This window comes from Canis lupus, chromosome 31 (genome assembly GCF_011100685.1).
Source record: "Canis lupus familiaris isolate Mischka breed German Shepherd chromosome 31, alternate assembly UU_Cfam_GSD_1.0, whole genome shotgun sequence".
Taxonomy (NCBI): Eukaryota; Metazoa; Chordata; class Mammalia; order Carnivora; family Canidae; genus Canis; species Canis lupus.
The window spans coordinates 21,202,568-21,225,164 of record NC_049252.1 but is presented as its reverse complement, the minus strand read 5'-3'; the positions used below and the strand labels follow the sequence as shown (position 1 = coordinate 21,225,164).

At 34.4% G+C, this 22,597-nt stretch overlaps 1 long non-coding RNA gene across 1 annotated transcript in view; it reads left to right on the top strand.

Annotated features, from left to right (window-relative positions):
- The first annotated feature begins 208 nt into the window (after positions 1-208).
- The window catches only part of LOC111093531, a 40,724-nt gene continuing 18,335 nt past the window's right edge, over positions 209-22,597 (top strand). The window contains exons 1-3 of the long non-coding RNA XR_005381973.1: positions 209-280; positions 9,587-9,674; positions 13,401-13,501. This is a non-coding gene — a long non-coding RNA (uncharacterized LOC111093531). The remainder of the gene's footprint in view (positions 281-9,586; positions 9,675-13,400; positions 13,502-22,597) is intronic.

Genomic DNA, 22,597 nt, shown 5'->3' with positions numbered 1-22,597 from the left:
AGCTTTATGTAGGTGAGATGGGAGGAAGGGTAGGCTCAGGAGACAAGCTGACCAAAGTAAAGACATTTTGGTTTTAGGCTGATCTTTCACCCAAAAGTCAGCAGACCATAAAAAGAATCACAAGATCTGATTCATGGAAAACAAGACCCTATACCCTCTGGCAGTAAAAGCCACAAAGCCTGAACATTCTTTAAAATTGCTCCCTGTAGGTAATTCCACAACCCTAAGACAATGGAAAAAGCTAACAGCTTAATGTAAATAATAAACGCAGAGTTAAAAGGTAAGTCCCTCCTTATATAGTTGGCTAATTTTTAAAACGTATAAGATCCTTTGTTAGAGGCAAAGGGGAGGTCCTCTTCCCCATCTGGGAGGAGAGAACGCTACTTTGTGAAATATCTCCCTTCTTTACTTCTATACTTAATAAATCTCTGTCCCCTTCTCTAGATGGCTTGCTCTTGAATTCTTTTCTCACCCAAAGCCCAAAACCTTCTCCGAGAGGGCCTGAGGTCCTCCCTTTCACGGCCTTGGCCCCTTGGGCAGCATAGACACTCTATTTATATTTGGCATCTGAAGTGGGATCATGCTTGTGAGACTAAGACATTAACCTCTAGGGTTTGATGCTAACTTCAGGAGTTAGTGTCAGAATTGAATCGAACTGTTGGGTACCCAGTTGGTGTTGGAGAACTGGAGAATCGGTGTAGGACACTAATTTGGAAAAAAAAAGCCTCTCATATTCCTAAGAAATAAAGGATTATAAAATAATTTGCCTGATCATTTTATTTTCTTGAGAAAAGCAATTTTAAGTGATTTTAATTAAGTCCTTTTGCATCAAATGTGCCAAAAAGTGAAACAATAGAGCTAATTTGTAATTTTAACCAGCATTTAACTAAGCCCCTACTAAATGCTAAGAATATCACAAAGCCCTAAAAAAATAGAAGAATATGAAAAATCCTTAACATTTAGAATTTGAAGTATAGTGTGTGAGGTGAACATCTAAACAGATACTGACAGTATAACAAAATAATTGCAAAGATAGAGGTAAGCATGAGGTTATAAGGAGCCTGGGGAAAACTCTGGAGTCCTAGGGGCAGAGGAAAGTTATGAGATGGTAAAGTGGGGAGGTAAGTGAGACAGGAGGCTATTGGAAGGGAGCACTGAGAGGACATGACCACTGTTGACCCATAAGCTGGACCTGTGCGTCTGAGGCCTTTCAACCCCGCCTCTGTTCTTGGAGTATTTGTCCACTTACTAGCAGCCATTTTATGGACATGGCCTTGAGAGTAAGGTGTTGAGACCATCTATACTGAATATATGACTAGTTTCAATTAACTTAAAATTCTGGCAGGCAGGTGTGGGGATTTACTTATCCTGCAGCCACTCATGACAAGCCTTATGTGTAAGTCCCCTTGCTTATTACACCTACTGTCTACCACTGTGACACGACCTGCCTCTTTCTTCCATCTCTCTTTGCTCTCTTGTATGATGATCAATTTCAGATTTCATCCACAAAATTCCAAAGTTTATGAACCAACAATTGGCAAGCCAACCGGGAGACTAAAGAAATGAGTCTTAGGAAGTGAGACATCTGTGGGGGAAATTCTGAGTTGACTTCAACCTCTTTGTGGGAAGGGCTGGCTTGAGGACCATTATGTGAGTATTAGGGATGCCTTCACGATTCAGACTGGCATAATGCATGTGTTTGAAGCACTTCACACTTCACATATGGCAAAGAAGGCATATGAAAGGCGGATGCTGTGGTCTGGACTCTGCTGTGGTCAGTTGGTTGGCCACTGATGCTCAGCTAGAAGCCAAAGATGGGGTTAGAAAATTGGAAGAGCTGAAATTAGAGAAAGCCATGCGATTGTCCTCTACTCTGCCAGCTTTGGGGCTGGCAAATAAAGGGTGACAGTAAGATAATGGGATAGAGACCTGAACGTGCAGTTTGATAAAGCTAGAGGGAAGGAGTTGCCATGGATTAAGATCTGGGTGCTTATGACGAAGCCTGATTGAATTGGTAAGGGTGGAAACCCTGAAGATGTGAGGAAAGCGAGAGGAGGATGCTGTGGTGATTGACAATGAAATAGATTAAGTACCACATGCCATCTGACCTCAAATATAAAGGAAGATTTAAATATCAATTACCCTAGATGACTGACAAGAGAGAAATATGCTTTGAAACTCCTAGGAGAAATCTTTTCTGCCCCTTGAAGATGTAAATCTTGTCATTCTTTTACTTGTGACCAGTTTCCTCAACACCATTTACTGAAGAGACTGTTTTTGCTATTAAGTGTTATTGGCTCCCTTCTTAAATATTAGTTGATTGTATGCATAGGTTTATTTCTGGGCTTTCTGTTCTGTTCTACCAATCTTTGTGTTTGTCTTTATGCCAATACTGTCTTGTTTTAATTATTTTAGCTTTGTTAAATAGTTTGAAACAGGGAACATGATGCCTTCAGCTTTGCTCTCCTTTCACTATGCAAGGTCTTTTGAGGTTCCACATGAATTTTAGGATTATTTTTCTCCATTTCTGTGAAAAATGCTTAGAGGGATTTTTAGAATCTGCCAAATTCAAAGAAGATTCCTAGTAGTCAAATTTGATGGTAATGGTGCTAAAATTATACATACAATTTTGGTAGAATTAGAATCTGAGAAATATTCCATGTACTTATTCAGTAAAATTACCATTTAATTAAGTCTTCTTTCAGAAGTCTTTCAGACTTTATAGTTTTCTGCTTTCACAACTTTTCAAAGTAAGTATCTGGCCTTTTCAATCTTTGTTTGCATTATTTGTTCATTTTCTATTTCAAAGAAAGAGAAGAAACATATACAACTGTACATATATGCTCATGTATATGTGAATATATGTATGTATATCTATATATGTCTAAATACAGACTAGATTTTACTCTAATTACTGTTTTTTTAAGATTTTATTTATTTATTCATGAAAGACACACAGAGAGGGAGGGACATAGGCAGAGGAAAAGCAGGCTCCCTTTGGGGACCCTGGGATCCTTTCCCAGGACCCCAGGATCATGACCTGAACCAAAGACAGATGCTTAACCACTGACCCACCCAGATCTCCCACTCTAATTACTGTTTAATTACATGTATTTGCCACTTTTAGTTAGGTCATGATATTTATCTTATTGCCTCTAGTATATTTACCATCTACTATAGTAAGTGACATAGTCTCCTACATGAAATATTTATTTTATGTAACAGATAAAGGAGGAATGGAAAGCAGGAAGGCAGGGAGGCAGGGAGGAAGGAACGAAAGAAGGATTCATTAATTTGGAAAGGACTGGTGTTTCATAGTTTAACCCAAGAACATGATTTTTATGTCTGTCTGTTTTGGTTTCATTTTTTTTGTTTTTGTTTTTGTTTTGTTTTTTTACACATACTATTACAAAGTTTTATAATTTTCTTCATACATACCTAACACTTTGATTATTGCTGGGTAAAACCTTCCTAGTTTATTATGTTGTTTAGGTGATTTTCGTGACTTTTAGACACAAAATCAAAACACTATATAATATTATTTTTTGTTTTTTTCCAACTGACTTTGTCATTTTCTTTTCATATTGTTTGCAGAAATTCTAGAATAAGGGTAAAAAAAAGAAATTAAATATCAGAGCCTGAAAAAAATTATAATGGTGAAATTTGGAAAAACAAAAGGCAAAATATTTAAAAATAAATTACAGTTGTTTCTGCATTCAGAAGTGGCTGAAAGATCACAATCATTTGATGTGGGAAAGCACTTCAATGGACCCTTTCATTTTGTGGTGGTAAAATGTTCGGGCCATGTTCAAAGAAAATAGGATGGTCAAGGCAATGGGATGGTAAATTACTGTGCATAATACTTTTAAAGGGGTCGTTCTTGGATGGAGATTGCTTCATGTGAAGAAATGTTTAAAAAAAAAAAAAAAAAAAAAAAAAAAAAAAGAAATGTTTAGTGTCCCATCGCTACTGAGAGGGCAGGAGTTAGAGGAGCCTCTGGACCTTGAGAAGACGAGAGATTGGAAAAGAGGTGACTTGTGTAATGCATGACAGGAAGTGGATGTCTGAAGGAGGAGAGCCGAGTACAGAAATCTCTGTGAGAAATATGGCTGGGTATTCAGTGGTATATTTTTGCTATGATTGGATTTTTGCTTTCTATGTTATTATTTTTTAGGCTTTTTTAATTAATTCTATTAGTCCTCCTTTGCCAAATGAATGAGACATTGGGGAAAAGAAACCAGTAGGAAAAACAGAAATAAATCCTGTTTATTCTACTAGAAAGTATAGTTTATTAACCTTGACCATTTTCCTACAGTTTTTGTATAAATAAAAAGTGAGTATCATGTTAATGAAACAGTGAAAATTATAACATATAATTTATTTTTTTCTTTTTTCCTTTCTTTTCTTTAAAGATTTTATTTATTTATTCATGACAGATACAGAGAGAGAGAGAGAGAGAGAGCGAGCAAGGCAGAGACACAGGCAGAGGGAGAAGCAGGCTCCATGTAGGCAGCCAGAGGTGGGACTCGATCTCTGGTCCTCAGAATCACACCCTGGGCTGAAGGCGGCAGGCAGACCACTGAGCCACTGGGGCTGCCCCTTTTTTCCTTTCTATGAGTCCAATATTTTATGAAACAGTAGCCTATATGTTGACTTGAGAAGAATGTGCTTTGGTATATTTGGATAATAATATTTGTTAAATTCTGTCCCGACCTAAATAACATGTGGTTTCATTATTTTTCTCACTCATTTATAATCTATAAGATTTGAACAAGAATACCATTTAAAATACTTCTGTAAAAGTAAGAAACACTTTAACTCTTGACCAGTTCAAATTTCCTACTAGCGGGGTGCCTGGGTGGCTCAGTGGTTGAGCATCTGCCTTTGTCTCAGGTCATGATCCTGGGGTTCCTGGGATCAAGTCCCACATCGGGTTCCCTGGAGGGAGCCTGCTTCTCCCCCTGCTTATGTCTCTGCCTCTCTGTTTCTGTGTCTCTCATGAATAAATAAATCTTAAAAAAACAAAACAAAACAAAACAAAACACTAAATGTCCGACTAGAGCTGTGATTTGTATTGCAATAATCCCAGTAATCAGCCACATAGGATGTTAGCTTGGACCAAGATGGGACTTTAGTGAAATGGAAATAAGTGAGAGTATTGGACAGAATTTAAGAGGTAAAATCTGAAGAATATGGATGTGCATGTTAGGTGGATAAATCCCGTTACTGGCTTTAATATCTAAATAGATGGTGTTGCCCATTCTTGGGGCTGGAAATAAGGGATGAGTACTGAATTCCTCTAGAGGCTGTAACCTCTTTAAATTTTCTGAAGCATGATATTAAAAAAGCTAAGTTCTATCAATATTCCGAATTTTAAAAAGTAATATATTATTATTAACTTATGTAATTTTAAGTATAGTGTATATCTAAGTGAACTTTGTTGACAAGAGTAAGATGTGTAGCTGTTTAGATGTTGGCTTTGTGTGTGTATATGTGATCATCTCTATATATTAAAAAGGAGATAGAGTAAGATGACTTACCCTCCTAGAAACTTTCTTACAAGACAAATGTTTAGTTTCATATTATGTTTTTCATCACTGGTATCCTAGATTTCTTGTGTCTGTGTAAGAGAGTCTGATGAGTTTACAAACTAGTATCTTGAGGGAAATAAAGCACTCTAGTAAAATAGAAAAAAAAATTGTTTGTAGAACAGTAATGGCCTGAATAGTTTGGAAAACATACAATATTGTTGGAATCATGCATTCAGAAAACTGATACAGAAGACCCCCTGCTATCCTTCTGCACATTGGATCTAATTTAAATTCATAATGCCACCTGCTACCATTGCTTTTTTCTATGAATTGTAATGGCTAGATAGGGCATTTAGTAGAGCTTGATAAACTCTAGGGAAAAGAAGAGAGGTGTATTGTTATTTTTTTTTGTTTTGTTTTTGGAAAAGATCTTTTAAAATTCTACAGCAATACAATCTGACAAATGGCATTTGTATACACATATATTCACATGTATATAAATTAAATATACATATTTACAAGAAAACCTAATAAATCAAAAAAAATTAATTTTTTTTAAGATTTTCTAGAGAGAGAGAGAGAGACAGAGAGAGAAGCAGGCTCCATGCAGGGAGCCCGACGTGGAACTCAATCCCGGGTCTCCAGAATCACACCCTGGGCTGCAGGCGGCGCTAAACCGCTGCACTACCAGGGCTGCCCTAAATCAAATTTTATGATGAGGGAATATACATTGTAATTTGCCCTTATATGACTCCTTATATTAAGCATGGAGAAGGACACCTGGATGGCTCAGTAGGCTAAGGGGCTACCTTTGGCTTAGGTCCTCTTTCCAGGATCCTGGGATTGAGCCCTTCCCTAGGGCACCCCTACTCAGCAGGGAATCTGCTTTTCCCTCTTCCCCTCCCCTCACTCAAGCTTTCTCTTGGTCTCTCTCAAATAAATAAATAAAATCTTAAAAAAAAAGAGTGGAGAGGGACAAGAAATTAATTTATAAAATGTTGAAGATTTTTACAATGCTATTGTAGAACTGTTGCTTCTAAAATCAAATGACAAAATGTATGCACATTACAATTAAATTAGAGCAATTAGAATTAGGAAAATTGGATTCTCATATTTTGGTTTTGTTTTAGTATGAAACATAGTGTTATAACTATAAAGGAATTCCAAGTAAACAGTTCTGATTAAACATATTCCTTTAGCTGATTAGTGTATACAAAATGGTGCCTTATGATTTTGTTGTCGATCAGTAATGATATCAAATATTTTTCCACGTTTTTAAGTGTAGAATGTAATCAGATGACAACTCTTTATTTTATTTATTAGTTTTTAAAGATTATTTATTTATTTATTTATTTATTTATTTATTTATTTATTTATTCATGAGAGACACAAAGAGAGAAGGAGAGATACAGGCAGAGGGAGAAGCAGGCTCCATAGGAGGAGCCAGATGTGGGACTGATCCTGGAACTCCAGGATCACACCCTGAGCCAAAGGCAGACACTCAACTGCTGAGCCACCCAGGTGTCCCAGATGACAACTCTCTAATTACCTTAGGACTTGACCACTCCATCCATCTAATACTTGCTGTAGCTTCTACACTAATATAGTTGCTTCTGTGCTAATGCTTGTTAACTTGGCGTTTTCCAGATATGTTGACAGGAGGAAATTAAAAATAAATTTTCTAAAGGTTAGTTAATTACAGATAATAAATTTTGTTATGCAAATGTGGAAATGATTTAATTTTCTAAAATCGTGTTGAGCCAGCAAATTAAAGCTTGCCTCTTATTTGCAATGTTAAATTGCCAATCAGACTGCAGGTTACTCAATTATAAGAAATTGTAAGGTTCTAAATAGTTTTGATCTTTTCCCTTGGAAGGAATCTAAGGAGCCAATTTTGGTCCTTTGAGGCATGTGTTAGAACTTTGACTCAATGATACAATATGTTTATACCTAAAATTAATCCCCCAGTGCTAAGCCAGATCTTAGAAGTAGATAGAGCATACCAGAAAAAAATATGTTTTTTGTTTGTTTGTTTTTACTGAATCATTCAGCCCACAACATTTTTTTTTTTATTTCAAAAACATGGTTCTTGGGATGCCTGGGTGGTTCAATGGTTAAGTGTCTGCCTTCAGCTCAGGGCGTGATCCCGTGGTGCCAGGCTGGAGCCCCAACATCGGGCTCCCTGCTTGGAGCCTGCTTCTCCCTCTGCCTATGTCTCTGCCTCTCTCACTCTGTGTGTGTCTCATGAATAAACAAATAAAATATATATATTTTTAAAGACATGGTTCAGTGTAATTAGTTTTATTTTGCCTTGACAGTATAGAAGACAATATTATGCATGTGCTAGGATCATGTATTAAAACATCATTTCTGTTTCTCCTTCCAACTAGAACGATGTCAAGTTTACAATTTTTCTTCCATGGCTTCTTTCTCTCTTCATTTCCCCCACCAATTCTAAAGGGTAATAGAAGTGACTTACTATAAAACACAGTAGGTAACATAAAGAAATTTAGCCTAAAATTTCTCATAGAAAGAAAGGGAATGATAAATATATATTAAAAAACTGGCATTACATAATTATCATGATTTGGTATTAATTAAATTTAAATATTTCTGGAAGATAAACATTTACACATATACGTGCACACCAGAACATATAGGAACTTGAAGAATTCTCACTGTTCATGGCTTTCTTTCAATTCTTTCAATAAATCATGCTGCCCTTGACATAGAACCCGACACCCCCACTACAATAATAGTCTTTGCCTATACTTCAATACACTACTTCCCTATACCTTATGACACCCATTCCGGCCTGAAGCCTGAGCTCAACTTAATTATCAGTCATGTTTCTTGTTATATATGTTTTTAGCATTTTTTGCAGTTTGTAAAAAATACGCTTATTTTATATGTTTGTTACCCCACTGGGTTATAGGCTTCATGAAGATAAAGACTTTCTGTTTTTTAGTTTACTCTTCATTACACATAATAAATGCTCAAGTAATATTCATTTAAGGAGTAAAAATATAAATATTTATATAAGTAAATATATTTAATAAGTTGACATATAAATATATCCTTATAAAACATATCACAAATGTCCTTATAGTTGCAGATTGGATAAAATAGTAAAGTTATTTGTAACAGCTGATTTGGAGAGATATCAGTTTTCCTTTCCTATGTTTCATATGCACTATGATAGAAGCTAAAAGCACACTAAAATCGAAATAATAATGAACGAAGGATTTGTTTCATGTCCTTGTGTGGCTTCCAAAGACAATGAAGTCAAAGTATGTGACCTTTCAGTGATCATACTGTACAGACAGAACTTAGATTGCAGAAAGCAATGGGTGATTACTTCACCAAATGTATTGAACACCAAAGATGCAAAACACTCCACTAGGTACTGTGGGGATAGATTTATTTGCTCATTTGCAAAGAAACATTGAGATAATGTTACAAATAATTTTGCATATACTCACTTAGGTATTAATTCTGTGTAACTCAAATACTCATAATGTTAGACATATTCAGCACACTGATGGGATTTCTGAGTGGGGAATTGTTTATGGGAAAGGTCACCTGAAAATAACTCAACACATAGTGTGGGTGAAATAGCAACCACTATTCTTCAGGTATTAATATTAACTTGACCAATTAATTTAAATGTCTTTGATGATAATTTTGTAAGGACACAAACTGAGTTTCCTGTAGGCCACTGAGCTCATCTTACTTAAGCACTTGGCAACAAATTATAAAAAAAGACTTTTCTATCTTTTGACTTGGCTCTATTTCTCTAACTCAAAGGCATCCCATAATATTATCACTTAAATCTCTCTTTCCATATTGTTATTAATGTTCCATTAGTTCTTATGAGGAGAGCTGAGACCATTCCCTGAATTTGAGGAAGGAAGATGGTTGGGACTATTCTTCTGTTGATTGGGAGGAAAAGCTCTTTTTAAAAAAACTTTGGCATTTGACTTCCCTTTCTATATGTCTCAAGATTTCTTTCTTCCTTCATTTTGCTCATCTTCTTTCCTTCCTTTCTGTTGTAGTTACCTCACAGATGCAGATGCAAGATGGATCTTTCACCTAAAATCAGGTTCCAAAGTCAAGACTGATGACATCACACACACCAAGAAGGTGTGAATGACTTTTTTATTCTCATAGTGAAGTTTTGTGTTGGAGAGCAAGATGGGCTTCCAAGCCAGTCAAACAAAACAACAAAACAAAACAAAACAAAACAAAACAAAAAACACAGTTTGAGGGAGTCAAGAAAGAATACTGACTTTGGATTTTAACAGGGATGAGGGTTCCCAGCACAGAGGCTTGCACAGTTTGAATCTCCTGATGGCACTAGGGAGGAAGTACCCAGGCTTTCTTCTCATATACTCATACGTAGGCATAAGAGAAAGAGCAGTCAAACACCCCAAAATGGAGTCAGACTCTTTTTTCCTTCCTTCCTTCCTTCCTTCCTTCCTTCCTTCCTTCCTTCCTCCCCTCCCTCTCGTCCTTCCTCTCTTCCTTCCTTTCTTTTTTACTTTTCTCCGTGTACATGCACTCTTTCTTCTGACTCTCTTCTTTTTTTTTCTTTTTTTGTTCTCATTTCAATATAATCGTTATGTATCTCTTAAGAAACTCTATGAATTGGCAGAGAAAATACAGCCTTTTTTAAATATACCTTAAGCAAAACATTTCATCCAGGGGAGCAACTCTTATATGTCATGACTTTATGTTTCCCAGAAACTGGACTTAGTAGGGTTTTTTTTCACTTCTCAGCATTCTCAGTAGTGTTTCAAAGGATGTGTCACATGTAGAAAGAAACAACTAGAGTTGATTCATTGACTTAAGCATATTGCTCTGTCATCTGTCTCTGAACTATTGAGACCTGCAACATATAATACTAAATAAAATAATAAGTTGAAAATCTTATGATGAACTAAAATCAAAAACTTTTTTCACAATATGTTGGGCTTCACCATATTCTAAAGCTGATGCCGGTGTTAAGCAAAAAATCATACAATAATCTAATTATCAAAATTCAAGTGGTTATATAACCTGCTCTCAAAAATACTACAGTTTCTCCTTCAGATATTAGGATTTTTCTTAGGGCTTAAAATCTGAGTGCTATTTCTTTATCCCATAATTTTAATCATGAATTTGTAGATAAAATAGAGAATTATAATGTAACTACATTCTTAACAATAGCAAGCTTTATTTTACATATTCATGAAATTCAGTTTTGTCACCATAAGGCAGAATTTAATATTTAATAAAGCGAATAACTGGGTAATGAGTCTACAATCTCAAGTTTATGACTGATTCTTCACAAAGTCAGTCATTTAGTTGTAAAGACGAAAGACGAAAAGGCATTGCCATGTTCCTATTTGCACCTGTTTCTAAGTGGAGATGACTTGATGTGATTCTCTGTCACAGAGCAGCTATTAGCTGCTTCTGATTTTTCTCTTTCATGGATCCCTTTCTACATGGTGTTTATTTTCAGAAAAATCTCTCACTCTTTTCATCCTTTTGGACAACCTTTATATTTTTTCCAGCATATTTAAATGATGTCTTTTTACAATTTTACACGTACTTTCTCTTGCTATATCAATCACTAACCTATGCATAATTTGATATATTTCTTCTAGTACTGCTATTACTTTCCCAGTATATTTAGCTGCTCCAAAAGATGCCTCTTAAGAACTGCTGCTATTTGTATTAAAGTGAACTCTCAGTTATTTGTGGAATAGAGAGGTAAGTTAGGAGAGCTAGGAGATGATTAAAGTCTGTTTATTGAACCACAGGGACTATATTTGGTACCTTTAAATGTTATCTTATTACTCCTTAAATAACAATCATGATATTATTTCTATAACTGCTAAATCTATTCCTCAAGAAGGATGTTACTTTTTTAAAAATTACATAACTAATGAGTGAAAGAGTAGGGAATTTTATTTTATGTTTATTTAAATTCAAATTAGTTAACATATAGTGCATTGTATGTTAGAGTTTATGTATAGAGTTTAGTGAATCATCAGTTGCATACAACACAAAGTTCTCATTATATCAAGTGTCCACCTTGATGCCCTTCACTCTGTTACACCCTGCCCTCAGCTCCTCCCAGCAACCTTTAGTTTGTTCTCTATAGTTAGGAGTTTCTTAATTCTGTTATGATTTGCCTCTCTCTCTGTTTTTATCTGATTTTCCTTTTCCTTTCCTTATGTTCATCTGTCTTGTTTCTTAAATTCCACATATGAGTGAAATCATGTGGTATTTGTCTTTCTCTGACTGACTTATTTTACTTAGAATAATACCCTCTAGTTCCATTGATGTCATTGCAAATGGCAAGATTTCATTCTTTTTGATGGCTATACACACCGCCTCTTCCTTATCCAATCATCCATTGATGGACATTTGGGCTCTTTCCATGTTTTGGTAATTGTGGACATTACTGCTATAAACATTGGGGTACATGTTCCCCTTTGAATCACTCTTTTTTATTCTTTGGGTAAATACCTAGTAGTGCAGTTGCTGGGTCATAGAGTAGTTCTTGGTTTTAACTTTTTGAGGAACCTCCACACTACTTTTCAGAGTGGCTGCACCAGTTTGCATTCCCACAGACAGTGTAAAAGGGTCCCCTTTCTCTGCATCCTCACCAATATCTGCCATTTCTTGGGTTGTTAAGTTTAACTCTTCTGACAGGTGTGAGGTGATATCTCATAGTAGTTGTGATTTGTATTTCCCTTATGATGAATGATGTTGAGCATTTTTTTTAAAGACTTGATTTATTTATGAGAGAGAGAGAGAGAGAGAGAGAGAGAGGGAGAAGTAGGCTCTATACAGGGAGCCTGACATGGGACTCCATCCTGTGTCTCCAGGATCATACCCTGGGCTGAAGGCAGTGCTAAATCACTGAGCCACCAGGGCTGCCCTGTTGAGCATTTTTTTTTTATGTGTCTGTTAGCTATTTGTATGTCTTCTTTGGAGAAATGTCTATTCATGTTTTCTGCCCATTTCTTGACTGTATTTTTTCTTTTTTTGGATGCTGAGTTTGTAAAGTTTATAAGTTCTTTATAGATTTTGGATACTAGCCCCTTATCTGATATGTCTTTTGTGAATAGCTTCTATTCTTTTTTTTTTAAGATTTTATTTATTTATTCATAGAGATGCAGGGAGAGAGAGAGAGAGAGAGAGAGAGAGGCAGAGACACAAGCAGGCTCCATGCAGAGAGCCTGACGTGGGACTCCATCCAGGATTCTCCAGATCACGCTCTGGGCTGCAGGCGGCGCTAAACCACTGCGCCACCAGGGCTGCCCAATATCTTCTATTCTATAGGTTGTCTTTTAGTTTGTTGATTCTTTCCTTTGCTGTGCAAAAACTTTTTATCCTAATGAAGTCAGGATAACAATATTATTAAAAATTATCTTTTATCACACATCTAGAACTATTTTAAATACATATGATCATACATATATAATTTATATATACATTTATATATAAATTATATATATATATAAAATGCTAAAATACCCTGTTTATCCCAAGAGAGATTATTTTACAGTTCAATGATTTTTATGGAATTTATTTTTAAAATAGTTCTAGATGTATGAGAAAACAAGATGGTAATATACAGTTTCCAAATCACATCCAGTTTCCTCTATTATTAGCAGTTTATGTTAGTGTGATATATTGGTTATGCTTAATGAATCATTATTCATTTTTATCTAACATTATTCATTTTATCCAATATTCTTTTTATTGTTCCATAATATATCCTAGGATACTACATTACATTTAGTCATTAGGACTCCTAAGACTCCTCTTGAGTGTGACAGGTTCTCAGACTTTCCTTGTTTTTGATTACCCTAGTGGCTTTGAGGAGCACTGGTCAAGTATTTTGTAAATTGGAATTTGTCTGGCATTGTTTTCCATGGATAACTGGACTTATGAATTTTGGAGAGAAAGACTAGGTAAGATGCTATTTCTATTACCTCATATCAAGGGTTCATACTGTCATCATGATTTATTACTGTTGATATGAACCTTGATCACCCAGTGAAGTAGAGTTTGTCAGATTGCTTTACTATTGAGTTATTCCCACATCCCCTTTCTATACATTACTCTTTGAAAGGAGTATACATACATGGTTGTATGTATGTATCCATACATAGTTCACACTTAAAGAGTGGGGGATTATGATTCCTCCCCTGAGGGTGGGATATCTCCAGTCATAGGTAGATGGAATAACCATGTTAATTTCAGACAAAGCAGACTCTAGAACAAGAAAATGCTAATGAATAAATAAAGGAATTACATAATGATAAAGTACATTTTTATGAAGAGACATGGCAATTATTAGTGTTTATACATTTTACAAGAGATCATCAAAATACATAAGGTAAAAGACGATAGAACTGTAAGGAGAAATAGGCAAACATACCACCATAGTTGAAAATATCAGCAGTCCTTTTTCAATAATTAATAAATCAATCAGGAATAAAATTAGCAAGGACATACAGTTTTGTTTTTTGTTTTTGTTTTTTAATAGGAACATATAATATGACTTTAATTGGCATTTATAGAGTATTCCATCCAACAATAGCAGCACACACATTTCTAAGGCTCACATGGAATATCTACTAAAATAAGTTCTGGGCATTGAACAGACCATAACAAGTTTTAAAAAATGGAAATCATACAAAATATGTTCTCTGGTAAAGATAAAATTAAACTAGAAGTCAATGACAGAAAGATAACTGGAATATGCTAAAATATTTGGAGATTAAAAAACTTATCTACTTAAATAATACATGGGTCAAAGAAGTCTCAAGAAAAATTAAAAATAGTTTGAACTAAACTAAAATGAATATATAATTTATCAAATGTGTGAGATGTATTAAAAGCTCTATTTAAGGGAAATCTTTTAGCATTCAGTGCATATATTAGGAAAGATAAAGTATGTAAAATCAATAATCTTACCTTTTGTCTTAACAAGCAAGACAAAGAGGAATGAGTTAAAGATAAAGAAAGCAGAAGAAAAATGAAAAATAAAATTTAGAGCAAAATTAAATGATACTAAAAATAGGAATAAAATAGAGAAAATCAATATATCCAAAGTCTCTCAGTGTTTTTTCTTATAAAATGCATTTTTCCCTCCACAAAAAGTTCTCTTACCCTTAAAATAATGTGGGTACTATGGCACAGATGTGTGCCTCAACTTACATGTTAACTAAAGTGCTTGAACCCAAAGATTCAGATACAACTTGGCTATATTTATTGGTGCAAAACTTGTTATTCACCTTTATTCAGCGTCATCACAGAAGGAGAATATCTTTCCCTATAACTCTCCATTTCAGGAATTCAAAGAATCGTATAAGTATACAATGTTAAGGAGCTGGTGATTTTCAACTTTAAGGTTTCAAGCTTAAAGCTTGTGTGAATCATCCATAGATACTGTAAAAGTTATGATTCATTAGGTCTTTGGTAGAGCATGAGATTCTTACTCATACTGGTGCCAATGTTAATCCTTTGAGGAGGAGGGATGTAGTCAGTAATTCTCATCTAACACCAGAGGAAATAAAGTTTCAGAGAGCGAGTTGCAACTTATCCTAAATAATGTCTTTCAGAATTGACTATTCGAATATATAAAAGTCTAAAGCAATTAACTTACACACAACTTTGATTTCATTTCTCAAAGTTACTGTGGTAGAAGGAACCCTCTTGACTAGATCATTTGTTATATTTACTTTCTATGTTTGTTTGTAATATACTCAAATTTGATTTACGTAATGTTTGCTTTTTAATTTGATATAAAATGTTTGTATTCCACAAAGATTCAGTTAAAATCTAAAATATATAATGAGAAAATTTCCAAAATGTCTGAAAGCCTGTAGCATAAAGAAGTCATTATATATAATTCTAATCCTCCAGAATACTTGGGATTAGCTGAACGCTGCCTTCCATATTGGCCAATCTTACCTATCTATAAAAGAGGAGGATTATAGAAGGGAAGTATATGTTGGGTCTGAAATATTCAGAGTGTCCATTGCAAATATAGCAGGTAAGGTTGCAGCTCTTCTGGATAAAGAAAATTAATGATACATTCTTCTGAGAACATTGTGTAAAAAATTATGTAAATATTTAAGAGGAAACAAAGCTGGAGGAATCCTGAAGTTTATCTGAATAACAACACATTTTTCATACCCCACAGAGCAGATAGAAAAGAGTAATCTACTTGCTTTCAATCTATCATAATATTTTTTCAACACTTTCATAAAGGTGAAAACATTAGATTACATTCTGTTTTTTTTTTATTTGACATATGAGCTAATATAAGTATAGTAAAGAACCAAATAAACCTGTGTTTCTGGTTTATTGCTCATAAAGTTCACATCAAATAGTCATCAATAACTAATGGGCAGGTATAGATGTTCTTTGTTTACTAAACCTTTTCAGGGGTAATAGTGGCTTTATTTCTAAAGTTATTGCTTCCACTTTTTATACCCTTTAAGGATTTTATGTTCCTGGATATTGGCAATTAAATCTAATAGTGGCTTTCTGGGTGTTGCTTCAAAAAACAAAAACTCTCATTTACCTGGGCTCAAAATTATTTCTAGTCCTTAGCTACTCTCTCAGTAGTTGAAAAGATTAAAAAAAATGCTGTGCTATGGCTGACATGTATTTGAGTAGGGAATATTTATACAGTAGTGACTCAAAGAATATATGGTAATAATGGAATTGATTTAGACACCTATTCTAAAACTTCTAATTCCGATGTTTTCAGTAGCTTTACTTCAGTAGTCAAGAAGTCTTTTGATTGCTCTGGAATTTTTGATCTCTCAGAGTTTATTGTGGACAGGTCTCCATGAACAGATATAGGAAGTGTGGATGTGTATGATATATTTGAATATATATTTATACAAATATTCATACATGATGAATGAACTTTATACCAGTATTACATTTCTGATTCTGGATAACTAATATTCTCAATAACTCGTTCCTGGTTATGTCCATGAGCTATTGCTTACTTAAACGCCAATGTGTCAGAATTCTAGGATCCCATACTTATCTATTTTATATTTTCCTCAATTAATTATAAGTTTGTGAGAATTAAATTCTATTTAATGCTTATATGACACCAATTTCCACATGCTGCTTGAACTGCCTTACAGATTTATACTCCTTCATTGTCCACTTCAAATCCATGAGTAGATCCTACTGCTGTTCCACTTTGACAGATGAGGGAATGTCCACACAGCAGGGTTAGTATCTTGCTCAGGAAAGGACTGAGATTGAGTTTCATACAATTTTCCTCTCATCACCTAAAATAATAGGTGTAGGATTCATTTTTTCATATTCAACACCAAGAACTTTATCACAAATACTACTTGTCCTCTGTATTAGCTCTCATCTTCTGTCCTTTCTTCCTTTTCACCCTGAACATGTTTATTTTACTTAACACAGGTAAAGAGAATAGAAAGAAAAATCTTTAGTAGCACAGTTAAATATGCAGTTGAATTATATAGCTTTGGTTTTAAAATTAGCAACAGTGAAATCACAAGTTTTATTTTATATTCTCCATGGACTACAAAAAGGACTTTTTAAAAAACTGTGTTTGTGGCTCTCTTTCAGCCTTTTTTGGCTCACTTTTAGTAAATCAAATTTTGCAGTTAAACTTTTAAGAATCAACCAAATACTTCTTGAGTGGTTGAAAAATTCTCACTATGTTGTTAAATGTTTTGTCATGCCTCTGACAGCATAAATATTATAGATGTAAAAATAGCCTAATTTTTTTCATATTAAAATAAAAACTAAAATGAGGGTTTGAAAAAACTACAGTTATAGTAAACATCCAAGTATGACTTTTGGTTACTCTTGTATTATGAAATAAAGAAATTGAACACTCCATCAATTACACCTGTCTACCTATTACTATAATTCATATTTATCAGGTAAAATACACACTGGAGTAAAATGACAATTTAATAGTTGCATAATGGCAGTCAGCTACGGTAAACAAAATGAAATGCCTTTTATAAGGCTGCAGGGTCTTTTCAAACAAATAGATCTGTTAAGCTAATAAAATGTTGGAACAATAAAATTATCTACTTAACAGAGCTTTGGTGTGTTTTGCTAAATTGCCCAGACACATTTAAAATCACTGGGCTTGGAGTTTTCTAAGAGTTAATGATTTGAATTATCATGTGGGATATTTAAATGTTTTTCTTCCTTAGTACAAGCTCTCTAGTGTAAATCTTTGTGTGGATGGTTTATGCTTTGAAGCCAGAAACTGTTTCTTTTTGACTCTCAAAATCGCAATCAAAAAATGAAAACTTTATGACTTGTATTCTTCCAGAGGGTCACAAATTCATAGATAAACTGACCAGGTTAAATGTTTGGATAAAGAATTCTTGATTAAACAGAGAGATTTGGGTCAAAAATGGAAGAGAAAATGATTTTCAGTACTTATGCTTTTATTTTTAAAAGCTCTGTGCCTTTTACTTTGAATGACAGTCTAAACCTGAGACCTCAACTCTTGTTTGAGTGGAATGGAAGCTGCAACTCTTAACCAACTCAGATAATCCAAAGGGAAATTAATGAATAATGAACTCACAGGCTCTGAATTTGTTACAAGTTTTACCATGGAAGAAAGAGAAGGGATGCTGAGTTTTGGGATGAAAACTAGTGGACAGTAAAAATTTTTATAAAAAATAGTGGACCCTTGAGCTCTTCTCCAACCCAGAAGCCAGACAACTAACTCTCCCTTTCTTTCCTCACTCTAGCCCTTCCCCAGTCTCTGACCATTTTGTATCTTCTAAGGAAATAAACCATTCAGGACAACAGCTCAGGAACACCAGTTGTCATGGAAATCAACAATGAGTTAGATGGTTGACAATAAGTGAATTCAATGAAAGTCTGCTTACAGAATGGTAGAAACTTCAGTCCCTCTTTCCACCTGATATTAGAACTCATACAGACAGATATGATTTCTTTTACTCAGTATGTTATTCTCCACAAAAAGTGGTTGTAGAGAAAATGTGTGAGATCCTACTTGCCATAAGATTACCTTTCAATAAAGCCTACTAGTTGATAATTAGTCTGGCATGCTAAGTTCTTCCCATGCCATACCTCTTCTGCATTCATAGTTAGAAAGCTATCAGAGATCCTTTGGGATGAGCAAATATGACCCACTTGTCTTCATTAACTCTGTTCCAGATTTTTTTCTCCCCATCTTTTACAACAGTTACAAATACTTTTAATTTCTTGTATTATAACCACTGAAAGATGTCAGCTGGTTTCTACTTACCTAATTGATTTTGTACCTAAATAAGCAGTACAAAATTTGTATTTGAATTAAGGAAATCAAAATGAGAAGAAACAGTTAATAAGGTAAATCTTGGAAAATGGGTGAGAGAGTAAGATTTTTTAATATCCATATTTATTAATATTATTCTAAATGCCCACAAAAAATTTTAAGGCAGCGAATATTATTTACGCATGGCAAAGCATGTGGTTTCCCAGTGCCTTAATTTCTCAATGCTGTAGTAAAACAATGAAATTCAGATGTTATCCTATGTATACTGGTTTCTATAATATGTGAGGAACCCAGAAAAAAAGAAACTGGGTGCTTTGCTCCTTTGGAAGGATGATTTTGCTCTAACCCTTCAGTAAGTATAAATTTCTCCAGGAGGAAGATAAGATCACTGCCTTTAGCTTTATAACATCTTTGTACTATATCTTTATGGTCCTAGTTCACAAATCCCCAACCTTCCAGATAAATTTCTACGGAATTCTCTTACAATCTAAATCAGTCATAAATTATGCTTTTAAATTTTGTCATATTGTAAAGTTCTATAAGATTTACCCAGAAAGCTTTAACTATGCAGAAATATAAAAAACATTTTCTTTACAATCCCACAGAGTATTGTGTTCTCAAAAAATTATGGATTATATGGATATTTAAATTTGTGCATATGTTATTATAATCAGAGTGTGTATTATTAGTTACTACTTTTTTAAAACAATAAATGATCTTAGACCTGGATAAGACTTTGTTGTTGGTGAAGTAGTTACAACCATAAGCAAAATTAGAATTTCAAACAGATCATTACCTGATTTTTAAATAATATTTGCATAAATAAATGAGAGGTCTTTAGGAGTCACATATTTTGTTGAAGGACCCATATGCCCCTTTGTGAGATACACTGTCACAACACCAAAAGACTTTGGCCTATGAAGCCTATATCCAAACATTAGTCTTCAAGAGACTATATGTTGTAAAATTTGCTTTTCATTTTTAGAAAGAAATATTTTTATTAAGTGCACTAGTAATATTCCACCCTTGCACTCCACCCCTCCCCACCCTCTCACCTCAGGGCCACAGTTTTAACACAGTTTTTTTAAACTTAAGCTGATAGATTCTGCTTCAATTTTTAGGAAATTAAAAACAAACCAGAAAACCTCAACAAATTAAAACTGAAGCATCAGCAGTACCAAATAGGAGACAGGTCTTAGAAATTGTGAGGTTATTTGCATTCAGTTTATGTTGTAATTCCCAGGAACACATTTGATTTTTTTTTTTTTTGCACTCTTCAATGGTAGTATATTTTATTCCTGCTGACAGCAAGAATAACTGCTTTGAACATAACAAAAGCAATTGTGTGAGAAGTTCAACATGACTTTATTGTCCTATCACTATAGTCTCTGCATTTCTTTTTGCATATTTAAATGTAAAAAGCAGATACATCCCTGGTACTTAAAAAATGAGATTTTGGTCAGGGCAGCATGACATATTCAGTCAGAACATGCACCTTCTTTATTTCCTATTTTTCTCAACTTGAAATATTTTGGGAGAGTATTTTATAGCCACTTGATAATTTGTTATCTTTGTAGAACGATCTGGAGTAGCAATAATTATGTTAAAAAAAAAAACACAAATGACCAGCTTTTTCTGGTAATACAGATAAAATCAGACCCTGTGTTGTTTTTAACATTTGCTTCCCGGCTTTCCTCACAGCTCTGCTACTCACCGCTTACTCGCAGCTTCACAAAATTTCAATTCCCAAAATGAAACCTAATTAAGAGAAACTTAACTGAAGACCATCTCTAAAATTCAATAGTGGGTCAATCACCTCAAATGCCTATGTGATTTTGTGGAGTTCCTACTGAGGTGATCTCCATTCTCCAGAGTCTCCTGGACAGCTCCTGCACTTAAGACTCACTTCAAGCACTCCCTCTAAGAGCCATCCCTCCATCCACACTCAGACTGGTTTGCCTGTCATCGCCTTCACTCTGTCTATCCCTCTTACAGTTTGATTGCATCACATTAGAGAAGCTTACATATCTGAAAAGTAGATGATTGGAGTGTTTGGATGCAAGGAGTGAGATATCTTTCTTCATATCTCCCTTCAGCTACAAAGGTACAAGTGCATGCAAGGACTTCAAGGATGTTTGCAAAATGGCTGAATGAGTAATTGATAGCATTCCTTGCAGATTCAGTAAGTGAAGGTAGAGATCAAGTAGCCTCGAGTATCATCCGGACCTTGGGAAGTCCTAGCCAGTAGACTCATGTTGCAGCATCATAACACAACAGTGAGGTCTGGCTGAAGCCATTAGAGGCCACCTCACTTCGTTGATTATACTTTAGGGCTCTTTTGGTTGAGTAATATTTTCTAGATATATTCCCACAAACTGAATTTTAACACCCAGAATATTTTATTTCTTTGTTTTTGCTTTATTATAGGGATCAATATAACAGATGCAATGTTGCTGAAAGCAAGATTTAAAGAAATAGATAAAATAAGAAAAAAAGTTTTTAAAATTTCCTGGATCAAAAAAAAAAAAAAAATCAAGGAAGGTAGCTTCTTCTCTTTGATAATCCAAGCTCCCTATTTTTAAGAGCTGCAATATTTCTTCTTCTTCCTTTTCTCCTACTTGTTCTTCTCCTTGTTCTTCTCCTTTTCTTCTTCTTCTTCTTCTTCTTCTTCTTCTTCTTCTTCTTCTTCTTCTTCTTCTTCTTCTTCTTCTTTCGTCTTTCTTCTTTCTTCTTTTTTTGCATTGTCCCTTATTTAGTGTGTAACTAGATCTCATGGATTAGCTAATATTTTGGTAAAACTAAAAATCTACTATTACTGAATTTTATTATCTCACTTATTGATTAAACCAGCCTTTTATCTTTATGAATCTTTTATCTTTATTAAGATTACCAAAATAATGAAGGGCTCATCTCAAATGATTTCTGTTGTAATAATGAAAGAAAATAATTTGGCTTGATAATAAGCATCAGCTATTAGTTAACTAAACTTACCCAGGTAGCTTTATATATTGACTCTTAAGTAAATAAAATGAGCAAAAATTATTTCACATCATTTCAATTTCATCATTTAAAATATTCCCTCTAATCTTTAAATTTTTGACATACTTCTGAATTATTTTAGAAAAATTCTTATTCTTGAAAAATAAAAGTTTATTTTTTTAAAAAAGATTTTTTAATTAACTAATTAATTTATGAGAGAGAGAGCAGGGGGAGAAGCAGAGGGAGGAGCAGAGAGACAAGCAGACTCCTTACTGAGCTTGGAGCCCATAAGGGGCTCGATCCCATGGTCCCCAAGATTATGATTTGAGTTGAAATCAAGAGTCAAATACCTAACCAACTAAGCCATCCAGATGCCCACAAAAGTTAAAAATTTCCAATCATTGTCATTTCTATGCATTTTCAATTTTCACCTTTAGTTATTTCTTACGTTAGATATTTATAGCTTAGATTCATAACTTTTTTCTTCTGACAACTCCTGTCTCATGTCATAAATTCCAAACAGTAGAATTATTAAGATATCTTGGATCCTTATAATTAAGGTCTTAAACTACTTTTGGATTTTCTGAGAAAACCACCAAAAGGGATGCCTGGGTGGCTCAGTGGTTGAGTATCTGCCTTAGGCTCAGGGCGTGATCCCACCAGATTGAGTCCAGTCTTGGGCTCCCCATAGAGAGCCTGCTTTTCCCTGTGCCTATGTCTCTGTCTCTATCTTTCACTCTCATGAATAAATAATTAAAATCTTAAAAAC